Consider the following 20,368-nt stretch of genomic DNA (forward strand, 5'->3'; position numbering starts at 1 on the left):
ACACAATGAAGCACAGCAACTTTGGTTAAGGTACATTGTAAAAACTCTGTTAATCTGCTCCTTTGTTTCTCCAGACCAGGCACTCTTAACATATAATGCCTACCAGAATAGATGACGTGGCTTCCACACCTTGCAGTCTTCCTTGCCTTAAGTAACATTTCCTATACATTGGTTTACACACTTGTGTAACTCATCTCATTAGGTGCAATGAAAAAATATCAGACGGCATGGTTTGCATTTTATGCTGACAAATTGATAATTTGCATAACTTCACCAGAGAAATTTTCTCTATCATGAAGTCCTGGCATGTAAGACTCCAAGCCCATCTCTACCTGGGGAATAAGTGCAATGAGCTGGCCAACATTCCCTTAACAAAGTATCAGACACATACTCAACCATTAATGGGGTTTCCGGGGAGGAGTTTTCCATTGCTCGCTTTCTCAACCTCACTCTCAAGGAATGGCTCCTATCTACTGTTGAGCTTCTTGATAAGGCCCAATTTGAAGTACTTTATACTTCTTACAATAAAATCTGGTTTCCCTTCAGATCCCGACTTCCCGTGAATACTAAAAATGGAGGCTACTGTGTTAACACCTATATTGACAGAGTTGCTCAATATGTCTATCACGTCTGCATCAGTCCCCCAGATATGGAAACATGCAATGGTTATTTGCTGCTACAAAAGCCTACTTTAGAGGCATCAAGGATGCCAAATTACCCTCCCATTTCAATCCCCTATTGCCCTGTGTTCTGCTCATCTCAGACTGGCTCAGATACCTCAAGTTTGCTGTGCCAGGCACTCCTTTGGACAGCTGGCACCAAAATGATAGTTTTTTGTACTTATGTCACATAGTCATCTGCACCTGTGCCAGAGAAACAATGAGACAGAAGTACTTCTATGCACCCCATGACATGCATAAAGGTTAATATGCCATAACATGCCACACCCACTTCCCACCCCTAGGGTTGTATTGGGATCAAAAATAGGACCGGGCACCCTAAAAAAAGGGGTCTACACTTGCTGGTTGCACCTTTTTTGCAAAACACTGCATAAATGTTTTAAATATTATGAAAATAAGGATGGGGATGTTTTCCTAACTTCATTGAGATAAAAAATGCAAATATTGGCAGGACTCTTTGTGCACAGATTGGTTCACACTGGTGAACAGCACTTGAAAGAATGTAAGTGAGGCCACTTCTGCTCAGCCACCCTGCTCAATCTGCATACAATGATGATTCTGCCCAACAAGATACTGGGAATGACACCTCTGCCCAGTTGGTTAAAAGGTAGGTAATAGAGGCCCATCTGCCTCCAGAAAGGCTGCTCATGTCCCTACTGGGCCGCTAGACCATCCGAATAGCACAGACAAAGCCCAAATCGGCTACCAAGCTGCCCAAAAAGTGGCCCAAAGTTGTACCTCAGATACTGGCCAATAGCCCATTGCTGGATTCCCGCCTTACCAATCCAACCCTGCCCACCCCTAACTATTCCATTTGTTGTGTTAAGATGGAAAATCAGCACAGGCAGAGTAATATTATTTTCATGTTTTCTGTTACTTTTGTTCAATTTCTACCATATCCACCTCGACGAATTGTTTTGGTAAATCTGACAATTTTTTCACAGAATTTCTGCTCTTGAGCTGGAAGATTTTCTAAGACTTTTGCCAGAAAATTTACTCCCACTCACTGGTGGGAAAGTTGCTGAACCCAGCGCAGTTTGCACATCAAATTTTAAACCAGTTTCAACAACTACAGTTCTACGGTCTTAACTACGAGTGCCTTATTAACTTCTGACACCCATGCAAACCACTGTTTGCACTGGGGTCCGAATTAAGAATTAATTGGAAAAACTCCAAAATAGGTTTTTTTCACCTGATGAATTTTGGCAGCTGCAACTTGCCAAAACGTAGTGCTGAAAAAGACCCTGTAAATAAGAGGACATGCAGATTTTGGTGGCTTACCACTCCAGCAAAATTTGCATGTTGTGCCCCTTTTGTAGTTCAAACGTTTTAATTGCAGTTATTTATCATTAAGTAATTAAGTAACAAATCTCAGGGTCTCTTTGATGCAATGAATAACGATGCCATTATGAAGAACTCATAAGTGAGGATGGTATAAATTGCACTCCAGACATTACCACCTGTTTCATAGTGGTTTTTATGTTACCATCTTCCTCTAAATCAGGCCCAGGGTTTTATTCTGTATATGCAAGGACCCTATGCACACAGCTATAGAGTAAGTGTGTGTTAATCATAGGCAGAAGTAAGTCTCTCTGGGTCTGGAATAAGACAGCTACTCAAACAAAAAGCTTTGGAGTTCAGCTCTTATCCCCGTGTTGGTGGGAGGAAATATCTCCTGGGGTGCCTCAACAAGGATTCCTCTCAGAAACGAACGAATTTATCCAAATACATCGACACAGTGTAGGAATTTTATCGCCTCGAACATGTATTTGTAACTGTCAGTGCAGACCAACAATGGGACTGTTGTCAGGTTTCCCATGGGCAAAAATCTGAAGAATTCCGAGTTGCCATGGAAGTAAAGCCTCCTTGTGCCTGTATCTACAGGGCCTTGAGCGTGAACATGTTGCATTGGGAGGAAATACACAAACACGGCCCAGAAGAAAGTTAAATGTTCTGTATCCCTGTACACAGCCTCTGGGATACAGGAGAGGCAACATAGCCTGCACTAGTCTACCTGACCTTTACTGAGTATCCCAGCTCAGCCAATAATATGCTGAATCCCAACAATGACTAGAATGCGGAATGGCCTACTGCACCACTTTACCCATTTTCCTTTACACTCGTCAAGTGGGTAAGAGTGTGTGTGTGAGTGTGTGTGTGTGTGTGAAAGTGTTTGATTGTGCGTGCGTTCGAGAGTCATATTTGTGTGCACGCACACGACATTGGTGAATTTCTTTAACCGTTTGTATATTACATAACAATTGTGTTTGTTCATTCTTCATTTTTTGGTGAGCTTCTTAAAATCTCAAAACCCTGATAAGCCTTAACTACATGGGAAGATGTATCCCAAAATGTTACAGGACCGTGCACGTTCAAGGGAGGGGACGTGTCAATACTTTGTATTCATTTACTTTTTTTTTACTGTAATGCATCTGACCCCACCAGAGGCGACGAAGTACAGTATAGAGATCATGAACATATACAGAACAACAGGCAACGGTAGCACTAGGGAGGTAAACCTTGATTTCTGATTGAGTATTATAATATCTGCAATTTCATCATGTAGTAAGAAAGCAGAAAAAACGTAGTGAAGGTAGAACATTGGTTTGTTGTTTGTGAAATAATTGCTAGATTTGCACTGCGTCTGGAAGGGAGTTGGGATTCACTGAGATGAGAAACATTATTACGCTGGTGTTTAAAGATAGTCACAGAGCCCCCAAGCAAAAGTGCCCTAAAAGACTATAAAAGTGGTTAGAGGCATTTCTAAAGGTCAGATTTGAACCTGTGAACAGAAGGAATGAGTGCGCGATGTAATCGAGAAGTACATTAAAAATCTTGGGTGCATTCCTGTAAAAGACCTTCTAAGAGTCTAAGTCTATCTGACACGTCGAGGTTTTAGTTTTATAAGAAAATGGGTCGTAACAACCTCCTCTTATCTAATAGTTCGAGTTTGTGGGCGGGAGGCCACGCACAGTGGTTTGTATGTGAGATAAGCAGTTTGTAAAGGGAACGTGATTCCAGAGGAGCCCATTTTGGGTACTTGTGTCACACTCCGAACTCTAATCGCCATTGTGGGGTTTACCACTTTCTCCTTTCAGTGGACTAGGTGTCATTGTAAAGTTTGCCCATATATAACGGGGCTGGACTGGCCTTTTATTCCACCGGGCATTTCCTAGGATGACTGAAACCAATGGAGGACGGTTTTGAAAGCTCAGGGCCGCTGCTGGTGACTCTGTCACTATCTCCAGCTTCCAGAGATAAATTCCAGCAGAGAGGGAGGAGGGGAGGTAGAGAGGGAGAATAGAGAGAGGAAGGTGTGAAGAAGAGAGAAAGAAGAGATGTACAGAAAGAGAGAGAGAGTGAGGCGAAGAAGAGAGCGGGGGTGATTTGAGTATGTTTGCTAGGGCCCTTTTGGTTCCTCAAGGGCATTTCTAGCCCTATTTTACAATCCAGTAACCAGTTGCCAAATCACAAATGGGTTTTGACAAGCCACTGAGCATTGCAAACGCTGTGACTTAGCAAATCACAGGCTCTGGAACCGCTAAATGGCGTAGCAATTTGGACATACTTACTTTCTTATAACTAGAATATAGTCTTCATATAAGCACAATAACCCTTCTAACTAGCACGTCTGGGCATTTTTTGTATTTTAAAGTTCTTCTCTTTGCTAAGACCTCTCATAACATATCTCATTAGTGTTCTCTTTGGTACTATGAAATCATTTTCTTCAAGACGTGGCTAGAAATTTCTTTTTTGTGAGTTAATGCCCTCCTTCTTGAAATGTTTTGGGGGGTTAGGTCCATGGGAAATCTTTTTGACTCTGCAGAAATACGAGTAGAAATGTCTTACATGGAACAGAGATATATTGTGGTTATTGAGTCAATAAGAAGTTATTGCTTCCCCTCCTGACAAATATTAAGATTTTTCAGAGACTTGAGGAGCTTGTTGAATTTTGTTGGCATTTTTATTATAAATATTAATGCCTTGGTAAAAAAAAAAGATTTCTTCTGTCATTTGGTGAGATTACTATCAAATTGATTTTTAGTTACATGAGTTTATCAACCGGCATCCCCTGATTAACTTGCCTAGGGAGCTGGAAAATCAAAACGAGACATTTGAGATCTCCTGTGGTGTTTGCCTCGTGTCAAACCTTGAGGCTCCAACATGTAGATTGCATTCTTATATAGCCATTGGTTTAAAGCAGACCTTAAAGTCATGAAAGACATTGACGCAAGCAGGAGGCTTAACGTAAAAGCTTAAATTACCAAAAGAGCGAGCACAATATAGAAAGATTACCAAGCTCCTTAAAAAACAATAATTACAGTTTAAATACCTTATGGAGAATAGGAACATCAAAGAACTCGAATCAGTCCGGTGCAATTGGGTAACAAGTAAACCCCAAGCTCCAGCGTCCTACCCCCAAAACCCTGTCCCCCGGCAGAGTACCCTCGCCTGAGTGAGTCCAGAGGGGGCTTCATATGCTTTGCAGGGGGTCCCCCTCAAGTTTTGTTACGCCACTGGTTCCATGCATCATTTAATCTGGTTAAAACAGCAGCTCTGCCATTCCACTGTTCGTCGAAAGTTGCACCAATAGCGAAGCTCTGTGAGGTGCGCAGGGCTTTCTTTATGGGAAAAAGTCAAATAGTTATATGCGAGATGGAGGTACTAAAGCCACTACTGTAGAGTTTTCTGTTCCCAACCCATTTCCCACCTCTGGATTTTATTCTCTCCCCTCCAAGCAATGCAGACATGGAAAACAACTATTGGCATAGCCAATAGGTCTCTCTTTTGGGACCTTATAAGTATTTAGTTATGCAGCACAATATCCTTGGTGCAACAACATCACCTGTTGCATGGCTAAACACTTATAAGGTCCCAAAGGTGAGCCCTATTGGCTATGCCAATGCTTAATGTTTAACTCTCGGGGAATGAGAAAAAACGCTGTTCCAAGAGCTTATCTCCCTCCTTCCGTCCGGAATGGCACCTTCTAATCACGAGGTGCTGGACAGACCCAAAGAGCTGCGGCGGGCGTCATTGGTGCCTTTAGGGGCATCCACTGAGAAACACAGACCGCAACTAGTGAGGCGCCTAATGCACAGCCTGCAAAGATTAAAGGTCGCCATCCAACGTCCCACCACATGAGATTCACAGGTTTAAATGCAATGTTGGCACTGCCTACACTCTTCATTAGTGGTGTTTTCTACCTTCTATCCGTGTGCTTTGAACTAAAGCATGTGCAAAAACCACAGTTGATGGACAGAATGCAGAACAATGTCATACATTCACCCCAGTACAGAGATCTGGGCCTAAATCCATCGTTTTTTTGCACTCCACACCACCCCAGTTCAGACATGGCCATATGCAAATCAGTCTGACCCTGTGCCTCATGGGAACAGTCCAGCCCGAACTGCCAAGCCATGCCTTCCCTGGACCGGAAACAAGCTTCTGAGGACCTGTTTCTGGCCTTCCAGCCGTCTTCAGCCCAGCTTGCTTGAATCCAGTGGTGTGGAGTGCATGGGACTCACGTCTGAGCATACCCATCCCACTCGGGGTGACAAATGCAAAAACCAAAGTTGATGGACAGAATGCAGAACAATGTCATACATTCACCCCAGTACAGAGATCTGGGCCTAAATCCATCGTTTTTTTGCACTCCACACCACCCCAGTTCAGACATGGCCATATGCAAATCAGTCTGACCCTGTGCCTCATGGGAACAGTCCAGCCCGAACTGCCAAGCCATGCCTTCCCTGGACCGGAAACAAGCTTCCGAGGACCGGTTTCTGGCATTCCAGCCGTCTTCAGCCCGGCTTGCTTGAATCCAGTGGTGTGGAGAGCATGGGACTCACGTCTGAGCATACCCATCCCACTCGGGTGACAAATGCAAAAACCACAGTTGATGGACAGAATGCAGAACAATGTCATACATTCACCCCAGTAAAGAGATCTGGGCCTAAATCCATCGTTTTTTTGCACTCCACAGAAACCGGTCCTCGGAAGTGAATGTATGACATTGTTTGCATTCTGTCCATCACCCCGAGTGGGATGGGTATGCTCAGCATATTAGGGAAATCAGTCTAGGGCAGGAGGGTCATGGAAGCCTTACAAGAATCACAAATATCAAAGCTAACCTCCAGAAAACAGTTATGGAGAAGGAGGCTAGAAGCTATCAGGTATCAAGGGCAAGACGGTACGAAACAGGGGAGCAGGCAGGAAGAGCTCTGGCCCTGCAGATAAGACAGGAAAGGACTAAAAACCTAATTTCGTGTATACAGGAAGAGGGTATCGAGTTTACAGAGCCCAAAGAGATATTGAGAGTATTTCATGATTTCTATCAAAAACTATACGATGAAGAGGAGCAGACCAGCGAGCTAAGTCCGGGCTATGCGGACAGTGGTCCCAGATTAAATGTGCAGGGTCGGGAAGAACTGGAAAAAGATCTACAGATTACAGAGGTAACAAAAGCCCTACACGAGTTAACTGCGGGTAAGGCTGCAGGTCCCGATGGGATACCCCTTGAGGTATATGTGTGTTTAGAAAAACAGATTGCCCCTATTCTTCTTGACCTATTTAACGAAATTCTACACACAGGGAGAGTACCAGAATCATGGAAAGAGACGAAAATCATTATCTTCCATAAGAAGGGGAAACCCAAGGAACTACCAGGATCATACCGCCCCATATCACTCATTAACGCAGACACAAAGCTATACTCAAAGATCTGGGCGAGTAGGTTGGGGGGGATCATTGGCCAGCTCGTATCCCTGTGGCAGCATGGGTTTGTGCCAGGGAGGGGCACCACGGACCATATTAGAAGGGCAACAGCATTGTTCGATGCTCAGGGTGCCGCGGGGGAGGAGATGGCCATGATCCTCCTCGACGCGGAGAAAGCCTTTGACCGTGTGGTCTGGGACTATCTCTGGGGCATTTTGGTAGGCAGAGGGTTTGGCAGCAATTTGTTTAGGGCAATTAAAGCCATGTACCTTAATCCGGTGGCTAGGGTTTCAGTTATGGGGCATCAATCCAACAAAATAAGAATTAAGAGGGGGACACGCCAGGGGTGCCCCTGCCCTCCGATTCTATTCTCTATGTACATAGACTCCTTTATACAAAGAATCCTGGCCTCACGACAAATAAGCCCGGTGGTGGTCAACGGATTCACCACTAAACTGTTCGCCTACGCAGACAATCTGGCAATAACAACCGTGGACCCCCACCAAGCAATGCCGGAAATAGTACAATTGGCCAATGAATTTGGCAGCTGATCTGGGTATAAGCTGAATGAGGGGAAAACCCAGATCATCTGTAAAAAAAATATCAGGAAGAGCGATCATAGGTTTGTAGAGTGTGCCGTATACCTCGGGGTCAAAATGAATTCATCTGTCGAGAAGATGGTTGAAGAGAACTATCTTTCACTGCTGGGCTCAATCGAAACAGAGTTAAGAAGAATTGATGTGCTGCATCTATCCCTGATAGGTAGGGTGAACGCCCTAAAAATGACCATGTTCCCCAAAATATTATATCTCTTTAGGGCTATTCCCCTATTTCTAGGGGAAACAATGATCAGGAAAATTGAATCTACATTTGTTAGGTTTGTGTGGCAGTACGGTAAAATTAGACGCTCTATTAATTATCTATCACTACCGGCGGATAGGGGCGGTTTGTCGAACCTACAATTTTACCATCTGGCATGCCTTCTTACACAAATGAATATATTGATTCAATCCGAACCCCTGCTAGCAGTAGGATCTAATGAGAATCAAGATCCCCCTTCGATATTCGAGCTACTGCTGGGTAGAAAGGCATATGGATTATTGCAGTGCGAAGTGGATCGGAGATTCTATAGCAGGACAAGATATAAGATTATTGAAGGGGTTTGGTGGACGTGGAAAACCATTTGCAAAACCTTTGGAATCCCTAAAATAAATGCTAATACTAGTCTGTGGAAATCGAGCTTATTTGCTCACCTAAGCCAGAATGAGAATTGTTCAATATGGAGGGTACAGGGAATAAGATGTGTGGGTGATATCATGTTGGGCGAGGATATATCCAGCTTCAATGAACTACAGCAGAGGTTTGGGATCCCTGGAAATCACTGGCTGTTATATTGGCAAGTTGCTCAAACTATATCTGCAATAAGACCAAAATTTGTGTTGACACCAGATAGTCAACTGATTGATTATTTAAAAAGAGGGGGAAGGAAGATTGGTACTTCTTATAACTTTCTGGTGTCCGGGCTCCCAGATGATCTGGATAAAACTGAGGTGGCGTGGTCGCATAAGTTGGGGGACCCGGATGTAGACATAGATTTGGCTTTACTCTTAAGTAATAAAGTATTCCGAGCTTCAAACTTGAGGGCCCAACACTACAAGACGGTGTTTAACCTTTATTATACACCCGCAAAACTGTATGGGTGGGGGTTAAGGGAAGACGATAAGTGCCCAAGATGTAACATAGGTCCAGCAGACTTGGTGCATATGTTTCATGGTTGTCCCAGTCTGGCCCTAATCTGTAGTGAGATAACAATGTTTTTGAGGGGGCTGCTAGGTAATAACATCAACCTATCCCCCACTTTGGTTCTTTTAGGGTCGGACGCCAAACTTAAGGTTGGAAAACACACAGAAGCATTGTTATTTATTGCTGTTGCAGTACTTCGAATGCTGATTTCTGCTGGGTGGAAAGATTCTAATGCCCCCACGTTTCAGATGTGGCTGTCTAGGTTGCTGGGTATTCACAATCTGGAAGCCTGCCTATATGAATTTAAGGGAAGAAAGAAGCAGGAGTTTGGTAGGAATAAATGGGCACCGGTGAAGATCTGGAGGAATTTAGATTCTTGAGTCATGCTGGGATGACATTTTTATGAACCTTGATTGTATGTTATTAACTTTTGTACAGCTCTGATTAATTTTATTGCATACTATGAATTTCTATATTTATATATCTCAATATGTATGGTATTATCTGTGAATAACGTCAACTAACTTATTGCATATTATGAATGTTGTATTTATATTTTTCTGGATATGTATTGGTTTTGTAACTGTAACTGCCTTATCTCTTAATAAAAAAAAAAAAGGATGAGCTAAGGCAATACGGGGCAAGGGATAACGAGACACGGCCGCCAAGTAAATAATTAGAGGGGAGGATAAATGCGAGACACGGCCTAGCGGCCGTGAAAAGTGTGAAGCAGGAGGCGGGGGAACGGATCCCTTTGAAGTGAAGCTATGCTTCACTTCAAAGGCAGGAGGCAGGCAGAAGGCTCGGGCAAGCTCGTGCACAAGCACATGCACTTCTGGAAATCCGCTTTTTTTGAGAGCTTACTTTAGATCTTAGTTTAGCCCCTTTAGTCTCGCCTATTAATCCCTGCGGGATATAATAGGCAAGCCCTAAAAATAGATCAAAGAAAAAGGAAAAAGTAGAACAGGAGCCAAGGGAAAGGTTAGAAAAATTCACCAATGAATTAGGAATATGTGAGATAAACTCAAAACCAGGACGACAGTAAGCCAAACAGTACTGTATTCGGGTAAATAGGAAAATCAAATTCAATAATTAGCACGATAAGACATGAACCCGATACTTAAATCCTTCGCAATACAGTTGTTTGGTCACAGAAACGGTCTACGCATTTCAAACACCAATGATGTATAGGCGGGGTTATCCTCAGGACCTGGAAAATGAGCTAAAAAACAAAAGAAAGGTGCACTTGTTACCACCGATTCATTCAAACACTCCCACCAGCTGCAGCTCTCTTATCGGTTTTACCAGTTTACCTTATATCGACTTTGTCCTGGCACCAACTGTGCCACTTGGCGAAATCCATAGTGCTAATATCAATGTCACTGTCACTATCTGCACCAAAACAAAGGAAAAAACAAAGCTATGAGTATTTTTAAACCTGAGCTTCTTCAAGGCAATCAGGCAAAAGGCTATCTGCTATTTACTTAAAGCTTCAGCATGAATCTTTCAATCAAAAAGCGGCCATGGCGAAGTCCAGCAAACAACCTTTCCAAGAAAATCAAGAGAGAACATCTTAGAACTGGAACAACGTTCCCCAATCATTACCTTTTCATGACCTTTAATGCAAGCACTGACGCAAATGACACCAAGTATGAGGGTCTGTGGGAGATTTCCGTGGTATAAAGCACCAGCGAGGTGTCACCAGTTCCCTGCACTTGAAGTGGCAGAGGCATACGCTGGGACTCTGGCGCTGCACGTTTACCAGGGAACTGCAGGCGTCCATCTCAAATAATGTAAGCACACTTGAAAAAAGCAGCGTGGCTCTGTAGAGTCAAGGAGAGCCGGAGCCTCGCAGCACCTGCTGTGAGCAGACAGACTCTCAACCATCCTGGGCAAAGTACCCGTGCGGAACGCCAAGCCTTCCATGGCTGTAACTGAAGCGTGCCATATGCCATGTGCGACTGCATCATCCACGCCTAGCATACAATTCATGTAGTATAACCAGATAACTAGTATCCAAAATCAAATAAATGCCTGAAGTCCGACAATACACACCTACTAGTAACATTGTTGCTTGCACGCCTTGCTCTTTTCACAATAATCGTTTGTGCTGTGAACATCCTCTTACAGTGACGATACCTGGATAACATACAGCCCTGAGGTAACCAGGTTTAGAGTACGTACCCGTCATGGCGCCCGGGCAACCGCACCCCCTTGCTTGGGGAAGGCACCTTCTGCTGGAAGCGCGCTGTGGTTGGCTCCTGGCCTCCATGGAGGAGCGCTCTCCTCCGGACCGGCGAGAGTCCTTTAGAAGTCCTGCGCCTCCGGAGTGTAGCAGTCTCCAGACACCCAGCAGAACGGGCTGCGCTGTGGAGGCTGTGCGAGCCCACCCGGGCACTGGTGTCCTCTGTGGGCGCCTTCCATGCGACAGTTGTAGCTATTCAAGGTGGGCACCGTGTTCCGGGAGGGAGGAGGGCGGCCCACGGATCTCAGCGCCTTCTCACTGCTATATCTGACACCACCTTTGGAGAGGTAACAAAGGCACACTGTCAAGCAAAGAGGCCTGTACAGAATGCCCTTGTTCATTCTGCAGGGGCTGGGAGACATATGTAGGCAGAGAAAGGCATTCATCTACTCTTCCGGGAGTCGTTGCTATAGTCTGAATATGGTCAACTGGGAAAAGGGTGCGACTACCTTACAGCGGGCCACATCCAACCTTTGCAGCTTAAAGAAAACAACAGATGATTTTTTAACCTGAAAGTTCCACCTAGCTTGCAATACATGAAACAACAAGCGTGGCCGTGAAAGTGAAAGCGACCGTGCTGTGTTTAATTAGTCACATGATCCACAACAACAAGGGAGGAATGCAGCTATCAACCTGTGCGTCGCTGCTCTCTCCCGACACCAAAACGCTATGGGAGTGAACAGTTCAAGAAGAGGTGGGACATGCACCCGCCTCTGGCCATTTGGCTGCTTTCATTACTGAAAGACACACGCAAAGGTCAATCAGATGTGTGGGAGGAGTCTGACCCACACGGAGAACTTTGGAGTGATCACATGAAGCCTCCCATAGTGCAGTGCATGCGCTGCGCTAGGCTCGACCTAAAAATCTTAGGTCGCTTAAGCCCACTGATGCACCTCTGGATCGTTCGGAGTGGCTCCTGAAGAGGCGGTGAGGGTGGGGGGGGTTGTCTATCCAAACCTCAGCCTTCTTCAAGGCAATAAAGCAAAAGGCTATCTGCTATTTACTTGAAGCTTCAGCATGAATCTTTCAATCAAAAAGCGGCCATGGCGAAGTCCAGCAAACAACCTTTCAAAGAAAATCAAGAGAGAACATCTTAGAACTGGAACAACGTTCCCCAATCATTACCTTTTCATGACCTTTAATGCAAGCACTGACGCAAATGACACCAAGTATGAGGGTCTGTGGGAGATTTCGGTGGTATAAAGCACCAGCGAGGTGTCACCAGTTCCCTGCACTTGAGGTGGCGCGAGGCATACGCTGGGACTCTGGCGCTGCACGTTTACCAGGGAACTGCAGGCGTCCATCTCAAATAATGTAAGCACACTTGAAAAAAGCAGCGTGGCTCTGTAGAGTCAAGGAGAGCCGGAGCCTCGCAGCACCTGCTGTGAGCAGACAGACTCCCAACCATCCCGGGCAAAGTACCCGTGCGGAACGCCAAGCCTTCCATGGCTGTAACTGAAGCGTGCCATATGCCATGTGCGACTGCATCATCCACGCCTGGCATACAATTCATGTAGTATAACCAGATAACTAGTATCCAAAATCAAATAAATGCCTGAAGTCCGACAATACACACCTACTAGTAACATTGTTGCTTGCACGCCTTGCTCTTTTCACAATAATCGTTTGTGCTGTGAACATCCTCTTACAGTGACAATACCTGGATAACATACAGCCCTGAGGTAACCAGGTTTAGAGTACGTACCCGTCATGGCGCCCGCGCAACCGCACCCCCTTGCTTGGGGAAGGCACCTTCCGCTGGTAGCGCGCTGTGGTTGGCTCCTGGCCTCCATGCAGGAGCGCTCTCCTCCGGACTGGCGAGAGTCCTTTAGAAGTCCTGCGCCTCCGGAGTGTAGCAGTCTCCAGACACCCAGCAGAACGGGCTGCGCTGTGGAGGCTGTGCGAGCCCACCCGGGCACTGGTGTCCTCTGTGGGCGCCTTCCATGCGACAGTTGTAGCTATTCAAGGTGGGCACCGTGTTCCGGGAGGGAGGAGGGCGGCCCGCGGATCTCAGCGCCTTCTCACTGCTATATCTGACACCACCTTTGGAGAGGTAACAAAGGCACACTGTCAAGCAAAGAGGCCTGTACAGAATGCCCTGGTTCATTCTGCAGGGGCTGGGAGACATATGTAGGCAGAGAAAGGCATTCATCTACTCTTCCGGGAGTCGTTGCTATAGTCTGAATATGGTCAACTGGGAAAAGGGTGCGACTACCTTACAGCGGGCCACATCCAACCTTTGCAGCTTAAAGAAAACAACAGATGATTTTTTATCCTGAAAGTTCCACCTAGCTTGCAATACATGAAACAACAAGCGTGGCCGTGAAAGTGAAAGCGACCGTGCTGTGTTTAATTAGTCACATGATCCACAACAACAAGGGAGGAATGCAGCTATCAACCTGTGCGTCGCTGCTCTCTCCCGACACCAAAACGCTATGGGAGTGAACAGTTCAAGAAGAGGTGGGACATGCACCCGCCTCTGGCCATTTGGCTGCTTTCATTACTGAAAGACACACGCAAAGGTCAATCAGATGTGTGGGAGGAGTCTGACCCACACGGAGAACTTTGGAGTGATCACATGAAGCCTCCCATAGTGCAGTGCATGCGCTGCGCTAGGCTCGACCTAAAAATCTTAGGTCGCTTAAGCCCACTGATGCACCTCTGGATCGTTCGGAGTGGCTCCTGAAGAGGCGGGGAGGGGGGGGGGGGGTCGGGGGTTGTCTATCCAAACCTCAGCCTTACACCTTCCCAAGGCGGGGAGGGTGGGGGGGGGGGGGGGTTGTCTATCCAAACCTCAGCCTTACACCTTCCCATGCAACTCAAACTCCTGATGGGCCCAGAAACTTCCCTTACTGGGCCCATACTTTAAAAGAAACGTTTCTGGCCTGTAACAATGATTCTCTAATGTTGAGTCACTGGTGATCCAACATCATTTTGATGATATCAGTAGGAACCAATATATTGTTTTGAATCTTTATGACATCTTGAGCCAATCTATTAGTTTTCACATATGGATGTATAACTTTTCTTACAAAAAAAGACTTCAAGGCTATCATCGGTAAGGCAATACATAGCGTCTGATTTTATTTAAACCTTATTATTACAAATGCAACACATATTTTCAGTTGCAACAACCATAATATTACACAATACGGTTCACTCAGTTCTACTAATTTAATTAACTATGCATTTAAACTTCTATCCTAATCTATAAATAATATTCTGTCTTGTCTAAATAAGCAAAATGTGCTGTATTCAGTCTAAAGCAACATTATTTAGTTTAACCGAACTTTGGGACTAAATTCCGGTCTTTGTCTCTCGGTAAACAGAATTTTCCCTGGCGATCGGGATTTCAGGCTGTGTGATTATTATCACACCCTGTTTTCCCCCAAACAGATTTTGACAGGTCAAATCGGCAGAAATGTATCGGGAGTAGAAAAGCCTGGAAAAAAAGGCAAAACATAAAGAATTCGATCTGTTAATTATCAAAGCCACATTTCCAAGTTGAAAACTAGTAATAGGAAGCATTTGTCACACACTGTACATACCTCACCCCAGGTAAAGGTATGTACCTGGTGTGGTAAGTACTCCTCCATTTGCCACACAACTTGTAGTCAGGCTAAATGTGGTCAAGTGCAATTAGAAAAGTAAGCACAAGACACATCTCATCCCTAAAGGTGTATTAAGTCCACTCCATCGTAGTCTCAATATAAAACTTCTTGAAGGCAAAACACACAAACTTCATTACATCAAGTATTGAATTGGAATAAAGTCAGTCCAGTCCAATTTCTTATATAGCACCATGGTATATATTACATTTTTAAATTGTTCCACTTTTGACGAGTATTGTGGCCTGAGGCAGAGGGAGATATGGTAATTCACCCACTATTTCAACTTGTGGTCAAATAGGCAAAATCCTTGATTCTCTTCCAGGGGATCCTCATCAATAGTCATAAGCATTAGAATATTCCCGCCCATGCGCGGGACCCCGGAAACACTATATTATATGTGCCCCATATATATATATGCATATATATATCTAAATAATATATATATAAAAACATGCAATAGCAGCCAAATAACATCAGAGCAGAAATATGCTGTGAAGAATTTCCACCATACATGAATAATAAGCATTAGAAACATGAGAAACAACACCAAAGATTGTTTAGAAACTGTTTTAATGCTCAGAAAGCAGTAAAAATTCTCATAAGTCACTGGAAGCATAGGAAGATACCAGGCTGCATTGCAAACACACAGTCTAAAAAGACTGAAAAGCTAACCTGTAGCTGAATAGCAATAAACTGACACCGTGCCTTTAGGGCACTCATGACCCCCTGTATCCCATTATGCCCCAGGGGTGACAGTTAGGTCAGTTGTTCTTTCGGGCTCCTTCAGAGAAGGACCCTGGTTACACAGCTCCATTATTTTTCTGGTTTTTGACAGAAAAATACTTCACTTTTGACAATTTTTACTCTTACTTTGACATTTAATATCTAGTCAAGTAAGATACTGCTTTTTTCAGTCAGTTTAGTCAACATTTTCTTCTGAAAATGCCTTCACTCTTTGACAAATGTCCTTCTTGTGGCAACAAGAAGGCAAAATCAGACAACCACGACATCTGTATCCTGTGTCTGCCTGAAGATCATAATCCAGGCACCTGTCCTCATTGTGAGCACCTGTCAGGAAGAAATCTCAAAGACAGGGAGAGGATTCGCATTTATGGCCTGGCTCACGGGCTTCAAGAGGAAGATCACCGGTGAAGAAGGGCTTCAAGAAGGTTCATACATCTTCAAAAAAGAAGTCTTCATACCCTTCAGCTTCAGCGTCGGGCTCTGCGCTGAGAAAAGAACCACCGGTGGAGTTTTTCTCTTCTAAACTACCGTCGACGGCGGGCTCGCCATCGAAGAGAAGACCAGGTACGTCGACGACGTCGAAAGATCCAGCTCCGTCTTCCAAATCTCCTCCGCCGGCGTCAACCGGGCGACGATCGGCGTCGAGGAAGGCGACTCTGCCGCCGTCAACCGGGCGACGGTCGGCGTCGAGATCCATAACCCCTCCGCCGTCGTCAACCAGGCGACGACCGGCGTCGAGGGAGGTTACTCCGCCGTCGTCATCCAGGCGACGACCGGCGTCGAGAAGTGTGACCCCTCCGCCGTCGTCCAAGAAGCGGCGTTCGGCGTCGAGGACCAGGACTCCTCCGCCGTCGACAGTAGCTCATCGATCGGCGTCGAGGACGCAGTCTCCGTCAGTGCCTCGTCGGCGCTCGGCATCGAGGGTGCCCAATACCCCTCCGCCGTCGTTGCACAGGCACTCGGCGTAGAGACAGAGAACTCCGTCGACGGCCGGTCATCGCCGTTTGACGTCGAGGCAGGGAGCTCCGTCGACGACTGGACATCGTCGTTCGACGTCGAGAGAGAAGCTTCCGTCGAATACTGGACATCGTCGTTCGACGTCGAGGGAGAGAGCTCTGTCGACGGCCGGTCATCGCGGTTCGACGTCGAGACAGAGGACTCCATCGACGGCTACTCATCGCCGCTCGACGTCGAGAGCCTACAGACCCTCTCATGGACATTCGAGGTCGAGATTGTTTGACCCTCCGACTCCTCAAAGGCGTTCGACGGCGAGAGAAGAATGCTCGACGTCGAGGCATTCAGATGCGATCATGGTGACGGAGTCTGCTTCCCGTCATTCATCTTTACGGTTCTCTGGCTCCTCAACTGAACCTTCATGGTCCAGAAGTCCTGTGCACAGATCTCCTGAGCGTCGGCCAGATCCTTCGGCCGAGCAAATCAGGCTGTCACCTAGATGATACAAATCTTTGGACCATTGGCGAGATTCTGGGGCTACCAAACGTATGCAGGAATATGCCAGCCCACATCACAGGTCTCCGCTTCAGGATCTGTTGGAGGAGATGGATAAGCGTAGCCCTCCCAGGCGCAAATCACCTGTGAGAACACCAGCCAGATCTTCCAGAAGATCCCGATCTCCTAGAAGGGAACCTCGAACAGAAGATCGGATCAGGTCTCGCTCTCCTAGGCGCAAATCACCCGTGAGACCACCAGCCAGATCTCCCAGAAGATCCCGATCTCCTAGAAGGGAACCTCGGACAGAAGATCGGACCAGGTCTCGCTCTCCTAGACGGGAGGAGCGTTCAAAAAGGTCTTGGGAAAGGAGACACAGTGCTCACCGTAGACGTAGACGTACTCCGTCTACTTCATCTACCTCTTCTACCAGATCGTCCAAGAGGGACTACTCCCCTACGTTGACGGACAGTCATACGTCCAGGACCTCACCAGTGGATGACATTGGCACGTATCTGGATGTACTGCAAAGAGGAGCACTGAAACTGAACATTGAGATGTCTGTCCCTCAAATAACAACGACAGTCATTTTTGAGACTTTACACAAGAGAGCCATCTCCCGGCCTCTGCTGCCTTTAGTCCCGGGGATTATGGATCCTGTCAAAGAGGTTTTGCTAACTCCAGCGGCGATCAGAGCGGTACCAGCCCGCATTCAGAAGAAGTACAAACCGGCATCTTCTGACCCGGTGTTTGTAAAATCTGACCCTCCAGCACACTGTAATTGTGGCAGCGACGAGGAAGACACATGCTGTCGCTGGTTCCTCTTCAGTCCCACCAGATAAGGACAGCAAAGCTCAAGACTCCTGGGGGCGAAAGGTTTGCAACTCAGCTGCTTCCACTCTTAAGGTTGCTAGTGCAGCTGCGCTTCTGGGTCGACACGACAGAGCCTTATGGGACTCTATGGAAAGATTCAAAGCCAAACTGCCAAAAGAAGACCAGCAGGACTTTGAAGAGACTGTTACAGAGGGGTGTCTGGTGGCGAATCAGATGATAAGCACGGCTGCGGATGGTGCAGTGCTTTCGGCTCATTTCTATTCACATGGGGTTTGTGCCAGAAGATCGGCCTGGTTGCGCCTTACAGGTCTGAAGCCGGATGCTCAGCATCGCATCCTTAATCTCCCCTTTTCGGGTTCCGCTCTCTTCGGGGAGCATGCGGACGAAGAGATGACCCGAATGAAGACGGAACTGGATACGGTGAAGGCGGTGGGCTTGGAGAAGAAAAAAGAATTCAAGCGCCGCTTCAAGACCAACAGGGGGAGAGGGGCTCAACAGAGGGTTCAAACCCCTCAGTGGTCCCAAAAAAAGACCCAAGAGAAACCCCAGTTTCGAGGCAAGCCCACCAGAGGTAGAGAAGGTCACCAACAATCCTCCAACACCACAAGAGGAGGAAAGGCCAGAACAGCGGCTTCCTCTGGCGCCGTTACCCACTCCAGTGGGAGGAAGTGCTTCAAAACACCTGGCAGAGTGGGTCAGCATCACAAAAGATCAGTGGGTGCTGAATATACTGCGCAATGGATACAAGATACGTTTCCGTGCTCCTCCGAAGAGCATCCCTCCAAAGAGCTCTTGCCCTCACCAGCTAAGCTTGCTCCGACGAGAGATGAAAGTCCTACTGCAAAAAAGAGCGATAGAGGAGGTTCCTCCCGCTCTAAGAGGAAAGGGAGTCTACTCCAGATACTTCCTTGTCCCCAAAAAAGATCAGGAGGACAAGTTCAGACCAATACTCGACCTACGACTATTAAACAAAGTCATCGTCAAAGAAAAGTTCTGCATGTTAGCGCTTCACCAAATATGTCCACATCTTCAAGCCGGAGATTGGATGTGTTCGGTGGATCTGCAAGATGCGTACTTTCACATCCCAATTGCTCAACAACATCGCAAGTACCTGAGGTGTGTCGTAGGGAACAAACACTACCAGTACAAGGTGTTACCCTTCGGTCTCAAGTCCGCACCACGAGTCTTCACCAAATGCATGGCAGTGGTGGCGGCTTTTCTTCACAAAAAGGGGCTCTCTTCATTTACCCATACCTGGACGACTGGCTCCTAAAAGGTCCATCTCCGGTACAAGTAACGCACGATCTGCAACTGTGCCTGTACCAGATACACAGGCTCGGCCTCCATGTGAACCTGGAGAAGTCAGTCCAGCGGCCTACACAGTCCATCCACTACCTAGGCTCCGTTCAGGACACAAGCTTGGGAAAAGCGTTTCCTTCGGAGGAGAGACTTTTTTCCATGAGTCAGAAATGTGGGATTCTGCTAGAGTTTCGACTTCCAACAGCCCAACAAGTAGCATCCCTACTGGGGACCATGGCGTCCTGCATTTTTCTCATCCCAAACGCCAGGCTGAGAATGCGTCCTCTACAGCAGGCTCTGGAGGATCAGTGGGACCAAGCGACAGGACACTGGGAAGATCGTATCACTCTGTCCCAGGCGACGAAAGAGGCCATCAAATGGTGGACTCAGAGAAAGAATGTGCTGGTGGGAGTACCGTTCCACCAACCCGTTCCTTCCCAGTCTATAGTGACGGATGCCTCCCTGCAAGGCTGGGGAGCACATATGGGTCCGCTTCAAATTCAAGGCCAGGGTCTGCGCAGGAGCAGACATACCACATCAACATGCTGGAACTCAGAGCGGTATTCCTGGCTCTCAAAGCTTTCTTACCAGCGATCGAATCCAACTCAGTCCTAGTTCAGACGGACAATACGACCACCATGTTCTATCTGAACAAACAAGGAGGCACAAGATCTCGCCCACTCTCTCGAGAGGCTCAGGCAATCTGGCATTGGCTTCTCTCTCGAGGGCTCACAGTAGTGGCAGTGCACCTTCTGGGCAAGTTGAACGTAAAAGCAGACGCACTCAGCAGGCACTTCGAAAATCAGCCAGACTGGGTGCTAAAAGACGAAGTAGTAGAAGAGCTTTTTCATTGCTGGGCTCGTCCATCCATAGACCTGTTTGCAGACGACGAAAACACCAAATGCCACGCCTTCGCGTCCAGGTTCCACCGGCCAGGAACGCAGGGGAATGCTCTACTGATGGATTGGTCAGGGATGTTCGCATACGCATTTCCTCCCCTAGCGCTGATTCCGAGAGTAGTTTCAAAGCTCCTCAGGTCGAACATGGAA

The 20,368-nt window shown here is 46.6% G+C and overlaps 1 protein-coding gene across 2 annotated transcripts in view; it reads left to right on the plus strand.

Annotated features, from left to right (window-relative positions):
* Positions 1-20,368, plus strand: part of FAXDC2 (fatty acid hydroxylase domain containing 2) — a 335,302-nt gene that overhangs the window by 84,627 nt on the left and 230,307 nt on the right. The gene's annotated exons all lie outside the window — the stretch shown is intronic.

Source organism: Lissotriton vulgaris, chromosome 7, assembly GCF_964263255.1.
Source record: "Lissotriton vulgaris chromosome 7, aLisVul1.2, whole genome shotgun sequence".
Taxonomy (NCBI): Eukaryota; Metazoa; Chordata; class Amphibia; order Caudata; family Salamandridae; genus Lissotriton; species Lissotriton vulgaris.